The sequence below is a fragment of the Wolffia australiana genome, chromosome 12, assembly GCF_029677425.1.
Source record: "Wolffia australiana isolate 7733 chromosome 12, ASM2967742v1".
Taxonomy (NCBI): Eukaryota; Viridiplantae; Streptophyta; class Magnoliopsida; order Alismatales; family Araceae; genus Wolffia; species Wolffia australiana.
The window spans coordinates 4735967-4754545 of record NC_135846.1 but is presented as its reverse complement, the minus strand read 5'-3'; the positions used below and the strand labels follow the sequence as shown (position 1 = coordinate 4754545).

Genomic DNA, 18579 nt, shown 5'->3' with positions numbered 1-18579 from the left:
TATAACTCTATCTCTCTCTCAATCGTTATCTCTTTCTCTATCTCAATTTCGATCTCTATCTCTATCTCTATAGCTATCTCTACCTCTATATCTATCTCTATCTCTCCCTATCTCTATCTCTATCTCTATTGCTATCTCTATCTCTATCTCTATCTCTATCTCTATCTCTATCTCTTTCCCTCTCTCTATCTCAATCTCTATCTCCAACTCTATCTTTAACTGTATCTCTATCTCTATTTCGATGTCTAGCTCTATCTTAGTTTCTATCTTTTTCTGTATCTCTTTCTCTATTTTTATCTCGATCTCGATCTAAATCTCTATCTCTATCTCTATCGCTATCTTTATCTCTATCTCTCTCTATCTCTATCCCTATCTCTATCTCTAACTCTAACAATATCTTTATCTCTATCTCTATCTCTATCTCTATTTTTATTGCTATCTCTATCTCTATCTCTATCTCTTTCTGTATTTTTATCTCTATCTCTATCTCAATCTCTATCTCTATCTTTATCTTTATTTCTCCCTATCTCTATCCCTATCTCTATCTCTAACTCTAACAATATCTTTATCTTCATCTCTATCTCTATCTCTATTTTTATTCCTATCTCTATCTCTACCTCTATCTCTATCTCTTTCGGCATGATGATGCGCCGCCACCATCTCCGGATCGCTCACCATCTCGCCCACGTTTTTCATCTTACGCCGCATCTTTCTTTTTTTTCATCTTATCTTTGTAAGGGGGAAAGAACCCATATGAGGATTCCTTCCCCCCCCCCTAGCACTTTAGCTGGCATTAACAGGCCTTCTGTTTTCTTTCCCTTTCTTTTTTCCTTTTCTGTTTTGTTGGTTATTGGGGGCCCATATCATCCATCCTATATAAGGAGGAGGGGCGCCCCAAGAACAGTACTCTTGAGTTTTAAGTTATAAAGTTATGAGAATTTGAAGAGTCACGACCGCGCGAGCAGGAAGAAGAAAGGAAGAAGAAGATGAAGGAGGGAGAAGGAAGAAGAAGAAGAAAAGAAGAAGAAGAAGAGGAAGGAGAGGAAGAAGGAGAAGAAGAAGGGAAAGAAGAGAGAAGGAGAAGAAGAGCCGCCGCCCGCTGCCCGACTGTCGCCGACCGCCTCCCGGCCGTCGCCGTCTGCCGCCCAGCCGCCACCCGCGGTTATACCACCGCCGGCGCCACCTCCCCCGTTTCTGCCACCAACCACGCCGTCCCCGCACCTCCCGCCGTCGTCACGCCCCCCCTCTCCTCCTCTGTCACCGTCCACGCGCTCCCCGTCACCCCTGCCGCCAACCTCTCCCCCCCCCATTCTTTTCCCGCTCTGCTGCTGCACGTTCTCGGCCCCGCCTTTTCACCTCCCTCCGCCGTCCGCGCCGTCCTCTCCACCCCGCCCGACGCCCACACCATCTCCCTAACCTGCTCGTCGCCGCCCACGCTCCCCCCGCACGTCCGGCCTCCACTTCTCCCGCCTCCGCCTGTGCTATCTCCCTACCCCTATTCCCCATCGCACCCTCTCTCACCCCGCCTCCGCTCACATTGCACAGCGGTTTCTTTTCCGGTCACATTGCGTAGCCCTCTACCGCCGGGCAACCTGCGCCCACGCCCTCCTTCTCCGCGCCCGCTGCCTGATTACGTCCACTTTTCACCCCCCTCTCACCTCGCCATTCGACCCAACCTACCCGCCCCGGAAACCTTATCCCACTACCATTCACTATCCTGCTGGTAGTCGTCCCGCGCGCACGGCCCCCAGGAACAAGTCCTTGGCTCCGACGGTCCGCACCGCATCGACATCACGCCCCTTTTCAACAACCGATCTGCCGGCGTCGACGTCTACTCCCATGCCCACATTCTCGCCGGCATCTTCCCATCACTCAGGACTCCCGCGTCTCTACGGATCTCCGATTACGCATATCTGTCACCAGCACGACAACGGTACCCCTCACTCACTCTCCTTTACGTCCTTTACTTTCTTCAGTGCACTTTCGATTCGCCTCTTCCACACTCGGTTTAGATAGGTGAGCGAGAAACAGGTTGAGAAAACGACAAAAATTCAACGAGAGTCTTACCTGCCCGGTACGAGTCGTGTTCTCCCGACGCGTGTGAGCACTATACCGGGGCTTCCCCATTCGGGGCTTCTTGGGCGAGGTTCAGGAGGTCCATCTGACCTTACTTAGAGCAATCCCATCAATTCTCTGGAATGGCACCCACCGCTCGTCGGCGCACGCACGTACTACACATATGACTTTCGCATTGCACATCATCACCCCTACCTGTCATTAGCATCCGTCGGACGACGTCGGCCGACGTAGTTCGATTAGTCCCCGATACGACACCGAGCCCGTACCCTCGGTGACAACTGGATGACATTTTGACGACGTCCGGCATCACTATCGCTATCTCTATGTCTATCTCTATCTCTTTTCCTCACTCTATATTTAACTCTATCTTTATGTTTATTTCTATGTCTAACTCTATCTTAGTTCCTATCTTTACCTCTTTTTCTATCTTTATCTCTATCATAATCACTATGTCTTTCTCTATGTCTATCACTCTTTTTATCTCTATTTCTATCTCGAACTGTTTTTCAACTTCCATTGATATATCTCTTTCTATATCTATTTCTATCTCTATCTCAAACTCTATCTCTATCTCCATTTCTATCTCTATCTCTATCTCTATCTCGATTGCTTTCTCTATATCTATCACTCTCTCTATCCCCATCTCTATCTCTTTCTCTATCTCCATCTCTATCTGAATCTCTATCTCTTACGATATATCTATATCTATCTCTATCTCAATCATTATCTCTATCTCTATCTTTATCTCAGACTCTATCACTATCTTTATCTCTATCTCTATCTCTATCTCTATCTCTATCTCTGTCTCTATCTCTCCCTCTATCTCTTTCTCTATCTCTATCTCTATCTCAATCTCTCACTCTACCTTTAACTCTATCTTTATCTCTGTTTCTATATCTAACTTTATCTTTGTCTCTATTTCCATCTCTATCTCTATCTCTATCTCTATCTATATTTCTATCTCTGTCTCTATCTCAAACTCTAACCCTATCTTTGCCTCTATCCCTATCTTTAACCCTATCTTTATCTGTATCGCTATCGCTATCCCTATCATTATCTCTCTCTCTATATCTATCGCTGTCTCTATCTCTATTTCTATCTCTCTCTCGATCTCTATGTCTATTCCTATCGTTATCTCTCTCGATATATCTATCTCTATCTCTATATCTATCCCTATCTTTATCTTTATCTCTATCTCTACCTCTCTCGCTATCTCTATCTATATCTCTATCTCTATCTCTATCTAGTTCTCATTCTCTATCTCTATCTCTATCTCTATCTATATCTCTGTCTCTATCTATATCTCTATCTCTATTTCTTTCTATATCTGTATCTCCCTCTTTATCTTTATCTCTATCTCTATCCTTGTCTCCATCTCTATTCTTATCTCTTTCTACATCTCTATCTCTATCTGTATCTCTATCTCTTTAACTCTGTCTTTCTCTCCATATGTATCTCTATCTCTATGTCTATCTCTATATTTGTCTCTATCTCTATCTCTATCTCTATCTCTTTCTCTATCTCTATCTCTATCTCTATCACATTCCCTATCTCTCTCTATAACTCTATCTCTGTCTATATCTTTATCTCTATCTCTATCTCAATTTCTATCTCTATCTGTATCTCTATCTCAATCTCTATCTCTACCTTTATCCCTATCTCTATCGCCATATCTCACTCTATCTCTATCTCTATCTTTATCACTATCTCTTTTTCAATCGCGATCTCTATCTCTGTCTCTTACTATACCTTTAACTGTATTTTTATCTCTATTTCTTTTTCAAACTGTATCATTGTCTCTCTTTCTTCCTCTATCTCTTTCTCTACCTCTATCTCTATTTCAATCTCTGTCTCTATCTCTATCTCTAATTTTATCTTCGGCTCTATCTCTATTGTTATCTCTATCTCTATCCCTAACATTATCTCTGTCTCTATCTCTAGCTCTATCTCTGTCCCTATCTACATCTTTAACTCTATGTCCCTCTCTATCTCTTTCTCTATCTCTATAACTACCTTTATCTCTATCTCTATCTCTAACTCTACCTTTAACTCTATCTTTATGTCTATTTCTATCTCTTACTTTATCTTTGTCTCTATTTGTATCTCTATCTCTATCCCTATGTCTATTTCAATTTCTGTCTTTATCTCTATCTCTAACTCTATCTTTGGCTGTATCTTTATCTCTATCTCTATCCCTATCATTATCTCTCTCCCTCTCTATCTCTGTCTCTATCTCTATCCCTATCTCTGTCTTTATCTCTATGTCTATTTAATCTGTCCCTCTATCTCTATCTCAATCTCTATCTCTATCCCTATCTCTATCTTTATTTCTTTCTCTATCTCTATCTCTATTTCTATCTTTATCTCTATCTCTGTCTCTATCTCTGTCTCTATCTCGATCTCTATTTCTATTTCTACCTCTATATCTGTGTTCCACTTTATCTCTATCTCTATCTCTATCTTTGTCTCCATATGTATCTTTTTCTTTTTGTCTATCTCTATCACTATCTGTATCTCTATCTTTAACTCTATCTTTCTCTCCATCTCTATCTCTACCTCTATCTCTATCTCTATCTCTAGATTTGTCGCTATCTCTATCTCTATCATTATCTCTATCTCTTTCTCTGTCTCTTTCTCTCTCTAGCTCTATTTCTATCTCTCTCTCTCTTTAACTCTATCTCCATCTCCATCCCTACCCATATCTTCATCTCTGGATTTATCTCTATCTCTATCACTAGATTTGTCTCTATCTCTGTCTCTAACTCTATTTCTATCTCTCTCTAACTCTATCTCTATGACTATCTCTATATCTATCTATATCTCTATCTCTATCTCTCTCTCTGTATCTCTATCTCTATCTCTACCTCTAATTCTATCTCTAACTAAATTTTTTGTCTCTATCTCTATCACTATCTCTATTTTTATTTCTATCTATATTTCTATCTCTATATCTAACTCTACCTTTAACTCTATCTTTTTTTCTATTACTATCTCTAACTCTCTCTTCGTCTCTATGTCTAACTCTATTTTTTTTCTATCTCTATCTTTATCTCTCTCTTCATGTCTATCTCTGTCTCTATCTCTATCTTTATCTTTATCGCTACTTCAATCGCTCTCTCTATCTCTACTTCTAACTGTATTTTGTGTTCTGTCTCTATCTATATCGCTTTCTCTATCTCTATCTCTATCTCTTTCTCTATCTCTATTTCTCTCTCTATCTCTATCTCTATCTCTATCTCTCTCTCCATCTCTATCTCTATCTCTATCTCTATCTCTATCTCTATCTTTATCTTTGTCTCCATCTCTATCTTTATCTCTTTATCTAGCACTATCTCTATTTGTATCTCTCTCTTTAACTCTATCTCTATCTGTTTTTCTAACTCTATCTTTGTCGCTTTTTCTATCTCTATCTTTTTTTCTTCCTTTATCCTTGTCTTTATCACTATCTATCTCTATCTCTATCACTGTCTATATTTCTATCTCTATATCTATCTCTATCTTTATCTTCATCTCTATCTCTATCTCTATCTTTATCTTTATCTCTATCTCTATCCCTATGTCTATATCAATCTCTATCACTGTCTCAAACTTGATATTTATTTCTTTCTCTTTCTCTAACTCTATCTTTGTGTCTATTTCTATCTCTATCTCTTTCTCTATCTGTATCTCTATCTATATCTTTATCGCTCTCTCTATCTCTATCAGTATCTTTATCTTTATCCCTGTCTCTTTTTGTATCTTCATCCCTATCCCTAGCTTGATCTGTATCTCTTTCTCTATCGCTATCTATCTTTGTGTCTCTATCCCTATCTCTATTTGCATCTCTATCTCTATCCCTATCTCCATCTCCATTTCTCTAAATCTATCTGTATCTTTATCTTTACTTTATCTCTATCGCTATCTTTATCTCTATCTCTATCTCGATCTCGATTTCTATCTCTTTCTCTATCTCTATCTATATCTCTATCACTATCTCTATCTCTATCCTACCCCTATCTCTATCTCTGTCCCTATCTCTATCTCTATCTCTTTATCTATCTCTGTCTCTATCTCTATCATAATTTTTCTCTCTATCTCTATCTCTATCTATATCTCTATCTGTATCTCTATCTCTCTCTTTATCGCTATCCCTATCTCTATTTATATCTTTATCTCTATCTCTATCTCTATCTCTATCTCTATCTCTATCTCTTTCTCTATCTCTATCCCTATCTCTATCTCTATCTCTAACTCTATCTCAATCACTTTCTCTATCTCTATGTCAATCTCTATCTATAGCTTTATCTCTATCATAATATCTGTGTCTATCAATATCTCTATCCCTATATCGACCTCTATCTCTATCTCTATCTCTATCTCTATTTCTATCTCTATCTCTATCTCCATCTCTATCTCTATCTCTATGTGTATCTCTATCTCTATCTCTATCTCCCTCTCTATCTGTATCTCAAACTCTATTTCTATCTCTATATCTATCTGTATCTCTATCTCTATTTAGAGCTTTTTTTGTATCTCTCTCTCTCTTTCTCTTTCTCCATCTCTACCTCGATCTCTATCTCTATCGCTATTTCTAGCTCTAATCTATCCTTATCTCTAGCGCTATCTCCATCTATATCTCTACCCCTATCTCTATCTCTATCTCTATCTCTATCTATATCCCTATCTCTATCTCTATCTCTATCCCTATCTCTATCTCGGTCTCTATCTCTATCTTTATCTCAATCTCTATCTTAATCTCGATATCTATCTCTATCTTTATCTCTATCTCTGTCTCTCTGTATTTCTATCTCTATCTCTATCTCTATCTCTATATCTATCTTTACCATTATCTCTATCTCTATCTCTATCTCTATCTCTCTTCTTATCTCTATCTCTATCTCGATCTCTATCTCTATCTTTTTCTCAATCTGTAACTTAATCTCTATATTATCTCTATCACTATCTCCATCTCTAACTCTGTCTCTATTTCTTGCTCTATCTCTATTTGTATCTCTATATTTATCTCTATCTCTATGTCTAACTCCATCTCCATCTCTATCCCCATCACTATCTCTATCTCAATCTTTATCTCTATCTCTATCGATATCTCCATCCCTATCACAATATCTATCTTTATCTCTATCTTTATCTTTAGCTCTATATCTATCTCTTTCGCTGTTTCTAGCTCTACCGTCCCCTTCTCCCAATCCATAATCGTTTTTACCGTAACTAAAAATGGTCTTCCTAAGATAATAGGAGCTAAGCTAATGTTTCCTGATATCTTTACATCAGTCACTATAAAATCTACCGGTATTTCACAATTCTCTACAATGATCATGACATCGGTTAACCTTCCCTCGGGTTGCCTAACAGTTCCATCAGCTAGGAGTAAATCCATATGTATTTCATCCAATTCTCCAAACCCACACGCCTTATATAATGCCGTTGGGATGATGCTTATGCTTGCTCCCGTATCTAATAAAACTTTAGAGAATGTGTTTCCTCCAATTTCACATGTGATAAAAGGGGGTCCAGGGTCTCTCATTTTGATAGGGATGGCATTAAGGATGCTAGAGGCATTTTCAGATAATTTAACTACTTCCCTAGGCTTCCTAATGGTGCAAGAGTCCTTAAGGTACTTCTTTAGGGAGGGTGTACACCTAAGCATGTCTTCTACAGTAACAGTCATGGTGGCCTTTTTAAAATTCTCTAGCAATCGGTTTTCATAATCAAGGATAGGTTTTTTTCTATTTAAAGCGGAAGGGTAGGGAACATGCTGCCCACTCGTAGAAGGTAGAGGCTCCTCCACGTAGGGAGAATCCTCTCCTTCTTCCTCTCGTGGTTCATTCCCCTTCTTAGAATTCTCTACAGAATTCTGATAGGGATCCTGAAGTTCTTTTCCATTTCTCAATTTTGAGATTGCTAGAACTTCAGGATTGTCTCCATTCGTCTCATCGTGAATGGAGTGCTGCACATGATGCAAGTTGCATGGATTTACTAATGGTTTCGTGGGAAGTTTATACGATGTGCACGGGAATTCTGGAGTTATACCTTGGTGTTCAGGTGGTGCAGGTCTGAAGCTCTCTAATAGCTTCCTCATCTGCTCTTGAGATTCCAGCACTTGCTTTGTTTGAAATTCCATCATCATTTGCATCTTCATCTCCATCTCCGCCCGCAACTTTTGGTTTTGCTTCTCTATCATATCTGAAATGACGGGGGTAAGTGAAGAAAAATCAGGTTGGTTCTGAGATGGAACCTGGTACTGCTGTGGAGGCCTGTGCTGGAATGGTTGTCTCTGCTGGAACGGAGGTTGAGCTGCCGGCTTGTTCCCTTGGTGGAAGGTCTCTCCGTTTTGGAAATTTGGCCTCTTTTGACCTGCCCACGGTTGTTGCGGCTGATTGAAGGCCTTCACCTCTTCTTCCATGGCTTGGCAAGCTCCATCTTCATGTTCTCTGCTGAAGCAGAGAGAGCAGATCTTAGTTTTAATGATAGGAGAGTTACCTAAAACGACATTCTTCAAGGTGGAGGTGAGCTCCTCCGATTTCTGGTTAGTCTCCCTTAGGCCCGCTTGTAGCTCTCCCTCCTTGGCGTTAACCTGCAGAACTCCTGCTCTTTTTGGCTGTAGGTTTCTCCCATTCTGATTGGCCCCAATCTCCTGCAAGTCAGTTTCTGCAACTCTCTCCAAAATATCAAAAACTTCATCCTCATATGCGGTATAAAATGTTCCACCCGTAGCGAGATTTACTTTATTTTTCATAAAATCAGAGAGAGATTCATAAAATATTTGGGCTATTTGACATTGCTCAATGCCATGGTGAGGACATTTCCTCAACAAATCATTGAATCTCTCCCATGACTCACTAAAGGCTTCTCCGTCATGAGGATGGAAATTATGAATTTCTCTTCGATAAAAATTCATTTTGGAGAGAGGGTAAAATTTCTACAGAAATTTTCCTTGCATCTCTTCCCAAGAATTAAAAGTGATTCCTAGATTACGATACCATGCAAACGCTTTATCTTTAAGAGTTAAAGGAAAATATTTCATTTTTAACATCTCTGTAGATATTCCAGGAACATTTTGAGAAGATCTTCTAATATGAATATCATCAAGGAATTCTAAAGGATTCTGTGCAGGTAATCCGTTAAATTCAGGTAGAGAATTGATCAATGCATTATTGTATCGAAACAAGATACCTTCACCGATATTCAGATTTACATCGGTTTGTTGTAAGCTTCCGGATGGTGTAGACCTATCCAACATAGTTCTTCTCCTTTCATTCTGCTGATGTATATCTTCAGCCATATTTCTCTGCTGAATTTCTGGTTCTGTGACTGTAGAATCCGGGGTGGCGTCTCTACTAATTTTTTCTACAGACTTCTCACCAGCTCCTGAGCGTGTAACTACCATAGATCTTCAGCACAAATGTTAGCAGAACAATGAGCTGAGGATTTTTAAGTCCTGCAGCTTAAGGAGAATCAAGAAAAGATTACTGAACAATTAAAAAAAAATTCCTACTGTAATACCGTGCTCCCCGGCAACGGCGCCAGTTGATCAGCTCGATTTTAGTGGTTTCTACTGGTTATTTATCAGTTAATGCGTGTGAGGATTGAGCTTATACAACGAAATTTATAACCTCACAGCTTAGGGCGAGTGAGGGTCGATCCACAGGGAGACGGCAAAAAAACAGCAGAAGAATTCTGTCTATCAAATCAGTTCTTTTAAATCTCAATACTCAAGTATAAACGCTGGTGAATGATCTTCAGTACAAACGACAGAGTTTTCTTTAAAAGTCTCAGTGCAGCAAATATTCAGTAAGGATTTCGTTTACTAAGGATTTGCCCTTGCCCTTTGGGGCAATTTCACAAACACCCAGCGGGTGTTTGTGCATCGAGCGCTGGCGCTGCGGCTGCTGCCGGCGGCGCAGGCGCGCGCAGCAGCTGCTGCAGCAGCGCGCTGCGCGCGGGCGTGCTCGCGCGCGACGCTGCTGCGCGGCAGCTGCGCTGCTGGCGCTGCGCGCGGCGTGCTTGGCGCTGCTGGCGTGCCTGCGCGATGCTGCTGCGCAGCGGCAGCCACGCGGGCGTGCCCGCGGCGCCGCTGCAAGTGGCGGCGCGCTGCTGGCTTGCTACGCACTACGCTGCTGCAGGCAGCGTTTGCGTGAGCAGTTGCCGCGCAGTGCTGCTAGCAGCTTGAGCCGCTGGCGACCTAGGCTGAGGCCTGGTGCGCGCGTTTGATTGCTGGCTGCGTGTGAGAAATTCTAGTGCAAATTCAGTAGAGGGCTATAGATTTTTTTTGAGGGAAAACAAGAAGTAGGATGAATTGAACACAAAAAACTTTGGATTAACTAAAACATAAACAACTCTGGTTGGAGATTGCTGAAGAACCTTGCAGGTTGCTTCAAGCCCAACCGAGGTTGTCCAAGAGGGAGAAGAATACGAAGCTGAACCAGCTCAATCACTCCGGCTTCGTGTCACGTCCTGTCCGGCGAGTCGGCGATCTTCTTGAGCGGGTACTCTTCAGCTTGCCTCTCCTCCCAGCTCCAATGGCTCATCAGCTACTGGAGGGTCTGCAGAACACCTTCCTCTCCAAGCCCTAGCTTCCTTAGAGAAAATTCTGGACAACCTAAAATCAACTCTCAAGAGAGTATTTATAGGTTTCTCTTAAGTCATGCCCAGGGGCATTTTCATAATTTCTGCTTCTTTGAATTTTTGCCCGCTCCTCTTGATCCTCGTCTCTTTCCTTGATCTTCTTAACCTGTCTCTGAATGTTTACTAACCATAAAATGTTAAATATATTCCACTTGATTCAAAGGATCAAGTGGGGTTAGTGATTTCATAAAATGATGCATGATATTAGCATGAATTAACATTATAATTTTGATGAATGAAAACTAAAAAGTTTAATTATTTGATAACATATTTGAGAGTCATCAGCTATCTCTATTTCTATCTCTATCTCTATCTCAATCTCTATCTCTATCTCTATCTCTATCTCTATCTCTATCTCTATCTCTATCTCTATTGCTATCGCTATCTCTATCTCTATCTCTATCTCCATCTGCATCTCTATCTGGATTTCTATATTTATCAGAATCTCTATCTTTATCTATATCTCTATCTCTATCTATATCTCTAACTGTATATCTATCTCTATCTTTATCTCTATCTCTTTATCTATCTTTATCTCTATCTCTATTTTTGTCGCCTTTATCTCTCTATCTCCTTCTCTATCTCTATCTCTATCTTTAACTCTATGTTTTTCTCCATCTCCATCTCCATCTCTATCTCTATCTCTATCTCTATCTCTGTCTCTATTTCTATCTCTATCGCTATCACTATTTCTATCTCTATCTCTATCTCTATCTCTATCTTTATCTCTATGCCTAGATTTGTCTCAATTTTTATCTCTATCTCTTTCTTTATATCCCTCTCTATCTCTATATTTGTCTCTATCTCTATCTCTATCTCTATCTCTATATTTGTCTCCATCTCTATCAGATGGCGGGGACGCCAACACATCACCATCCAACATGTCGCCACGGTCAACAGGAGTCAACACGTATGCTATGGACCCAACGGCACGGTCAACCAGAGTCAACACGCCTGTTATGGACCCAATGGCGAAGTCAACCAAAGTCAACACACCACGGTCAACCGACGTCAACACCAAAGTCAACACGCCACAACCGTCGACAAGCATGTTTTCAAGCAACATTAGGCAGTCATATTTCAAGAATTGAGTTTTCAGTTAAACTCTTCTTGGAGGACTGCACAGCTTCCCTCTGCCCTCAAACCCTAGCCGTCATCGCCGCCGCCGTCGCCGCCGTCGCCGCCGCCGCGGCAATGTTCGTCGCCGGCTACCTCTTCCTCGTTTCCATCTCTCTCTCTCCCTCTCCCTCTCTTTCTCTCAGACCTGCCAGGCCGCCCCAGCCAGGCCGCCCCGCCCACGCCCTAGGGTCACCCCGGCCAGGGCCGCCCAAGGCCGCCCAGGCCGACCCAGCCAAGTCACCCAGGCCACGCCCAAGGCTGCCCCTGACAGGGCCGCCCAGGCCGCCCCAGCCAGGGCCGCCCAAGACCGCCCAGGCAGCCCCTGCCAGGACCGCCCATGAGCAGCCCAAGGCTGCCCAAACAGGGCCGCCCAAGGTCGCGCTCAGGCTGCCCCAATCTGGCCGCCCAAGCCACGCCCAAGGCCGCCCCTGCCAGGGCCGCCCAAAGCCACCCAGGCAGCCCCTACCAGGGCTGCCCACGAGCAACCCAGGCCACCCAAACAGGGCTGCCCAAGGCCGGCTCAGGCTGCCCCAGTCCGGCCGCCCAGGCCACACCCAGGGCTGCCTCTAGAGCGCCCCAAGCTGCCGGCCAGCACCGCGCGCGCTTGTGCCCCAACGTCGGTCGTCGTCGACGCCGTCCGACACTTCGAGCCACGTGCGCTACACGCACTCCGGGTGCACTGTGCGCCTTCCGCGCACTCCGCGCTACGCGCGCGGGTATTCGCCTACGCCTGACTCTACGACTATGACAACTACTCACTGTTAGGGCCGTTCAACGCCCCGAACGTCCAGAAGTTGTCGTCCAGTGGGCCTCTCAACGCTCGGACTCGCCCAGCTTGTCATGATCAGGATTTCCCACATCCTCTTCACGCACCACGATGCGGAGGTACGCCTGAACTCTTTGGTGTCGAAGTGTTCCCCGCTCAGTGTTTTCTCGAGAAGTTTCCACCGCCGTCAGAATTAGACTTGGTTTGGATTTCCACTTCTTCTCTCTCTTTCTCAAGTGTGTCATCGCGACGCGAATTCGGATATTGATTTCGGTGCTTAGGCATCGTCGCGGTGGGGGAAGACAGTACTCCCGCCCTTGATAAGGGTCGGAGCTGCACCACCAGATTTTCATCGGTTTTAAATTCCAAATTCGACCGTTTGAATTTTTTGTGTGTTGTTTTATCCGTCCATGACCCATTCCTTCCTAGCCATCATCCATCCGTAGCCAGCCCTGTTAATCCAATCATCCATTCCTCAGTCATCCATTCATTAGTCATCCATTCTATAATTGTCCTACGTCAAATTGGTATCAGAGCCTAACCTGTCAGCCCAGTCCTTTCCGCCATCATAGATGTCTCCATTCATCATTCATCAGTCCCATTACATCCATGAGTTGTCATCGTCCGCCCCACCAACCTCCTCTCGCGGGGACATCGATCGTGTATTAGACGTTGTCCAGAATGGTTTTTTTGATGTCAATACACGAATTACCAATATGGACAACCGTCTAACCAGTTCGATCGATGCGGTGAGCGAACGGACTTACCAACTCGAGAATAGAGGTCTGGATCGACATCGCCGTGATCGCGAGAACTACTACCCACCTGATCCTAGATCTCGAGACCGTGATAGGAATCATCGTGACCTTGATGATCCTATACGACCCAAGGATAGATCTGGACGCCAAAATCAGAATCGTCCGGAGCGAGACGATCTGATTCCTATGGATATTCGCACTCCGATCCGTGATAGTAATTGTCTCCCACGGAATGATTACTATCCGCCCGAGCCTAGGACCCCAGGCCAGGACAGGAATCGTCCCCCTCGGAACGATCCCTATCCGCCTGTGGATAGAGCCTCGGTGCATGATGGAAATTGTTTACCCCGAGAAGATTACCATCCATCGGAGGAGAGGATCCCAGGGCGCGATAGGAATCATCCCCCACGGAATGATCCTTATCCGCCTGACAATCAGTATCATGGATGGAACAAGAATCATCCAGACAGGGACGATCCTTATCCACCCGAGGAGGTGGTTCCCCCTTGTGATCCACGCCGAGCGGATCATGACAACCAATGGCAGCAGATTCAGCATAGTGTCAAAGTCGATGTTCCATACTACGAGGGATCTAGGGATCCTAAAGAGTATCTTGATTGTAAATCTAAATTAAACAGTTATTTTAAGTGGTACAATATTTTAGAGTGGCAAAAAGTCCAGTATGCCGAGATGAGATTAGGAGGACAAGCAAAACTCTTTTGGGAAAATCTTGAATTTTCGATTTATAACCGTCGTGAGGCACCCATTGATACTTGGCCCCAAATGAATGACAAACTGCGTGAGAAATATGTTCCACTTGCTTACTTGGAAAATCTCCTTGACCAATGGCACAAACTACAACAGGGTAGATGCCCCATCTCCAAGTATATCACTCAATTTGAGGAATTTTATATGAGGTGTCGAGTTGAAGAGAATCCTCGAGTCATTATTTCTTGATTTAGAACCGGTCTTAACCCTTATCTTGAGACAAAACAGCTAGTCTGCAAAGCTGTCACCCTAGAGCAGGCTTATCAGATTGTAGAAGACCTAGAGCTCTGTCAAAATTTATATCATACTCCCGTGTACAATCGCCCTGTTCTCACCGATCGGTCGCACTTATCTAATCATTCTTATTCCAACCGTGCCACCCAGCATAATCCTCCCTTAGCCCTCCCGGCACCACCACCACCAGTTCCTACCACCACTCGTACTCCCATCGAACATCGTCCACCCCCTCTGACTCAGTCGTCTACTACACTAAACCCTCGTACATCACCTTCTCTCGAGTCCACCGCTAGGGCCCCTCCTCAACCCAATTCTGCACAACTCGGTACTTCCGGCTTGACTTGTTTAAATGCCAGGGTCGAGGTCATAGAGGTTTCCAATGTCCATCACGAGCTTTACACATGGGATAGGAGTCCCTCGATAGCGACCCCACCCTAGATGAGCCACCTATTGATGACGAGTATAGAGTTGAGAGTTATGTTGTCGATAAATTTGTGCGTGATGATGGATTAGTGAGTTTCATTGGCATCACAGACTGCCCACCGTCTCTTCCTCGTCACGACCCATCTATGTCAGCTAGGGGAATTGTCCGCTACGACCTCACTCAGCCTTCCACTGATAATTCCGCATTGAGGACATCCATATTTTACACATATTTTAAAATTGGTGATAAGATGTGTAAGATGATCGTAGACAGTGGTAGTTGTATTAATGTCGTCTCCTATGTTATGACATCACGTTTGGGATTACCTTTGATTGATCATCCTCACCCCTATTTTGTGTCTTGGATCGATGCTACCTCAATCCCTGTGAAGAACCAATGCCGTCTCCCTTTGATGGTTCAATCCTACGAAGAGGAGATACTGTGTGATGTCTTACCCATGAAGGTGGGCAGCATTATCCTCGGCCGTCCTTGGTTGTATGATAATGATGTACACCTCTATGGATGGAGCAATACCTGTTCTTTCATCCATCAGGGCAAGAAGATCACATGGCATCCTTACATTCATAGTCCGCAGAGAACATCACCAAAATCTCCATCCGTAGGCTTGTGCGTCATTAGCGGTTATCAATTTCAAAAGGAACTTGACAGTGAAATGACTATGTGCTTGGCCATGATACCTGATCACTCCTCTGAGGATTCCTCTACCCCACCTCCTGAGGTTTCTCAGCTACTCGAGGAATTCGCAGGTGTTTTCCCTAATGATTTACCCAATGGCCTACCTCCGATGCGTGATATTCAGCATGCTATTGATTTCATTCCGGGGTCGTCATTACCCAACCTCCCTCACTATAAGATGGACCCTACGCAGTACAAGGAATTACAGTGCCAAGTCCAAGAACTCTTGGACAAAGGGTTCATCCAAGAGAGCCTTAGCCCGTGTGCCGTTCCTGCACTATTGGCTCCCAAAAAGGATGGGAGTTGGCGCATGTGCATTGACAGTAGAGCTATAAATAAGATAACGGTCAAGTATAGGTTTTCCATTCCCCGCATCGATGACATGTTTGATATGATGGCAGGTTCGACAATTTTCTCCAAGATTGATCTTAAAAGTGGTTATCCGACCAGGAGACGAATGGAAAACTGCCTTTATGATCAAAGACGGACTATATGAATGGAAGGTTATGCACTTTGGCTTATCGAACGCACCTAGCACCTTTCAGCAACTGATGAACCACATACTTAGACCGTTCATCGGAAATTTCATCGTCGTATATTTTGATGATATCCTTATCTATAGCAAATCCATACCCGATCACCTCCATCACTTGCGTTTAGTTTGTGAAGTATTGAAAACCGAGCAGTTGTATGCTCACCCAAAAAAATGTTCCTTCCTTGTTAGTCATGTTTCATTCTTCGGTTTTATCCTCGCTGATGAGGAAATCCGTACACGCATCATAAATATTAATGCCTCATATAAATAGTCCGCAGATTTGCACCGTCGTTTACGCGAATTTAAAGAAGGTGAAATGCTGATGGTGAGGATTAGGCCGGAAAGATTTTCCTCCAAATGGGCTACTAAGCTTCATGCTCATAGTGGCGGGCCATTTCTGATCCTCAAACGAGTTGGGGAAAATGCCTATGCCGTCGACATACCCCCCTCGTGGGGAATAAGCACCACTTTCAATATCTCCGATTTAGTCCCGTTTAAAGCCCCACCTCCTTTATCACTTTCTTCATATCTATCTCCATATGTATATATATCCTTATCTTTATCTTTCTCTCCATATGTATCTCTATCTCTATCTCTATCTCTATCTCTATCTCTATATGATGTAATACGATACGGTCGGGATCGACGGCTCGTATTATGTCACAGAGATGCTCGATGAATGTTCAATTTGTCAATGAATGCGCATTAAAAATCCTCAAGAGCGGAGAGGACGGGCCGACGGTGGGGCGACGATTCAGTAAATCCTAAGGTGACGACTAGGTCCGGGTTGACTCCAAGTGACCCGCAGAACCTCACGATCGAGCACGACGAGAGGGGCATCTGACTGCCCACAGGAGTTCACCCTCGACAACTATAATCGGGTCGTCTATCCCAAAGAAAATCCTATCACTCAATGAGGGTGGCTAGCCTAACCAGACTCGTAACGATAACAAACGGCAGCGGAAACCGATAGAGAAAGACAGCACTACAAGGAGTAATAATACTGTAAATGTAGAGGGGGGGCACCTGGTTACGCTATGTCAGCAACGAACAGTCGGGGAGGACCAGCGCCAAGTGCACGAGTCAAGCAGCAGCCAGGTTGAGGGAAGACTTCACGACGCCGTGAAGGCCAAGGGTCGGTCAATGTTGATCGACAGCCGAGAGCTCTATCACGGGCGATGGCACAGACGGCACCGTCCGTAGTGGTGCAGGCGTGCAAGGCCGCCGATTGCGGCACAAGGTAGCAGGAGGGCAGCGCAGGTCGGGATGGTGTTGCAGCCCTGGTGGGCGTCGATCACCCGATGGTATGCTAGGGCGCGGCGGCAGGTGGAGCGGCCGTGCGCAGACGGACGCATTGAGCTAATGCGATGGTAGGCGGTGCACAATGGCAGGCTAGCCGATCGCGGGTGCGTGCGCGTGAGAGCGCTGGCCGCGAGGTCGGGCGCGCGTTACGCGGGTGCGCACTCAGGCGCGTGCGCAGCTACGAACAGGCGAGGAACTGTGGGCGACGGAAGGTCGGGGTGTGTGCGAGCGAGCGCGCCTGGGCAGGGATTAGCGACGTACGTCCGCCGCGCGCGATAGAATGGACGGTCGACGACTGCAGGTTCTGGTCGGTGACGACCTGACGCGGACGAGGACGCAGTCCTGTCTCGGGCTTGGGCGAGGTTTCTGGCGCTCTGAGGCCTGGGGTCGACCGGCGAGGAGGGCTCTTGTGGATGGCGGGTTGATTCCGGGCGTTGCTTCTAGCGAGGTCCAAGCGCGGGAGCAACCTGGAGATCACAGGGAGCGGGCCGGCGACCTCAAGGACGGTCAGCGGAGGCTGTGGCTGGTGGCGAAGCAAGCTTGGAAGCTCAAAGGTCGCCGGTGGAAGCTGAACAGACTACTGACGCTGGCGAGTGGTGATGTAATACGACCTGCCGGGATCGGTCGGCTCGTATTACACCACAGGACTCAATGAGTAGGTTCATGATTTTTTATGAATGTATGCCGATAAATGATGTCGTCGAATGAGCAATTAATCAGCCGTTCACAAATATGGGAAGAAGATCCACGTCAATCAATCGGAAGATATTGATCCTAGATCAAACTCCCAATGACCTGCTGGACCGACTCGACGACTTAGCGGTGAGGGGCGTTTGACGGCCCTCGGTTGTTCGGCGTTTAAGTCAACAATTAGCCTTTCAACCTCAAGTAAAATCCTGACACTCGACGAGGTGGCTATCCTATCGAGAGTTGTAAACTCGTTAGAGGACGTGATAGCAGAAGACGAGACTGGAACAAGTAATAATACTGGAATTAAGGGAGAGGAGACGAGTAGGTATCTGGTGTCGATAGTCTATGGCACAAGTCGCTCCCGAATCAATGACGAAGCTTGGACAGGCGATCGGTGGCGGGACGGGCGGCCACTTGGCTTGCGGACACGGGTGGTGGCATAGGTGTGGGCAGGCTCGCAATTGGTGGTGGGCGCGGGCGGCACGCGGGCTTGTGGGCGGGCGCACGAGCGCACACGCGCTGGCGAGAGCAGAGGTTGGTAGCGGTGGAGGGCGACGGTGGAGGAGGCGGCGGCGGCGGT

The 18579-nt window shown here is 44.9% G+C and overlaps 1 non-coding gene across 1 annotated transcript; it reads left to right on the top strand.

The window, feature by feature from the left end:
- The first annotated feature begins 8864 nt into the window (after positions 1–8864).
- On the top strand, positions 8865–8973 carry LOC144710767 (small nucleolar RNA R71). Its single transcript, XR_013583410.1, has one exon. It is a non-coding gene; the product is annotated as a small nucleolar RNA R71 (small nucleolar RNA).
- The last annotated feature ends 9606 nt before the right edge of the window (positions 8974–18579 follow it).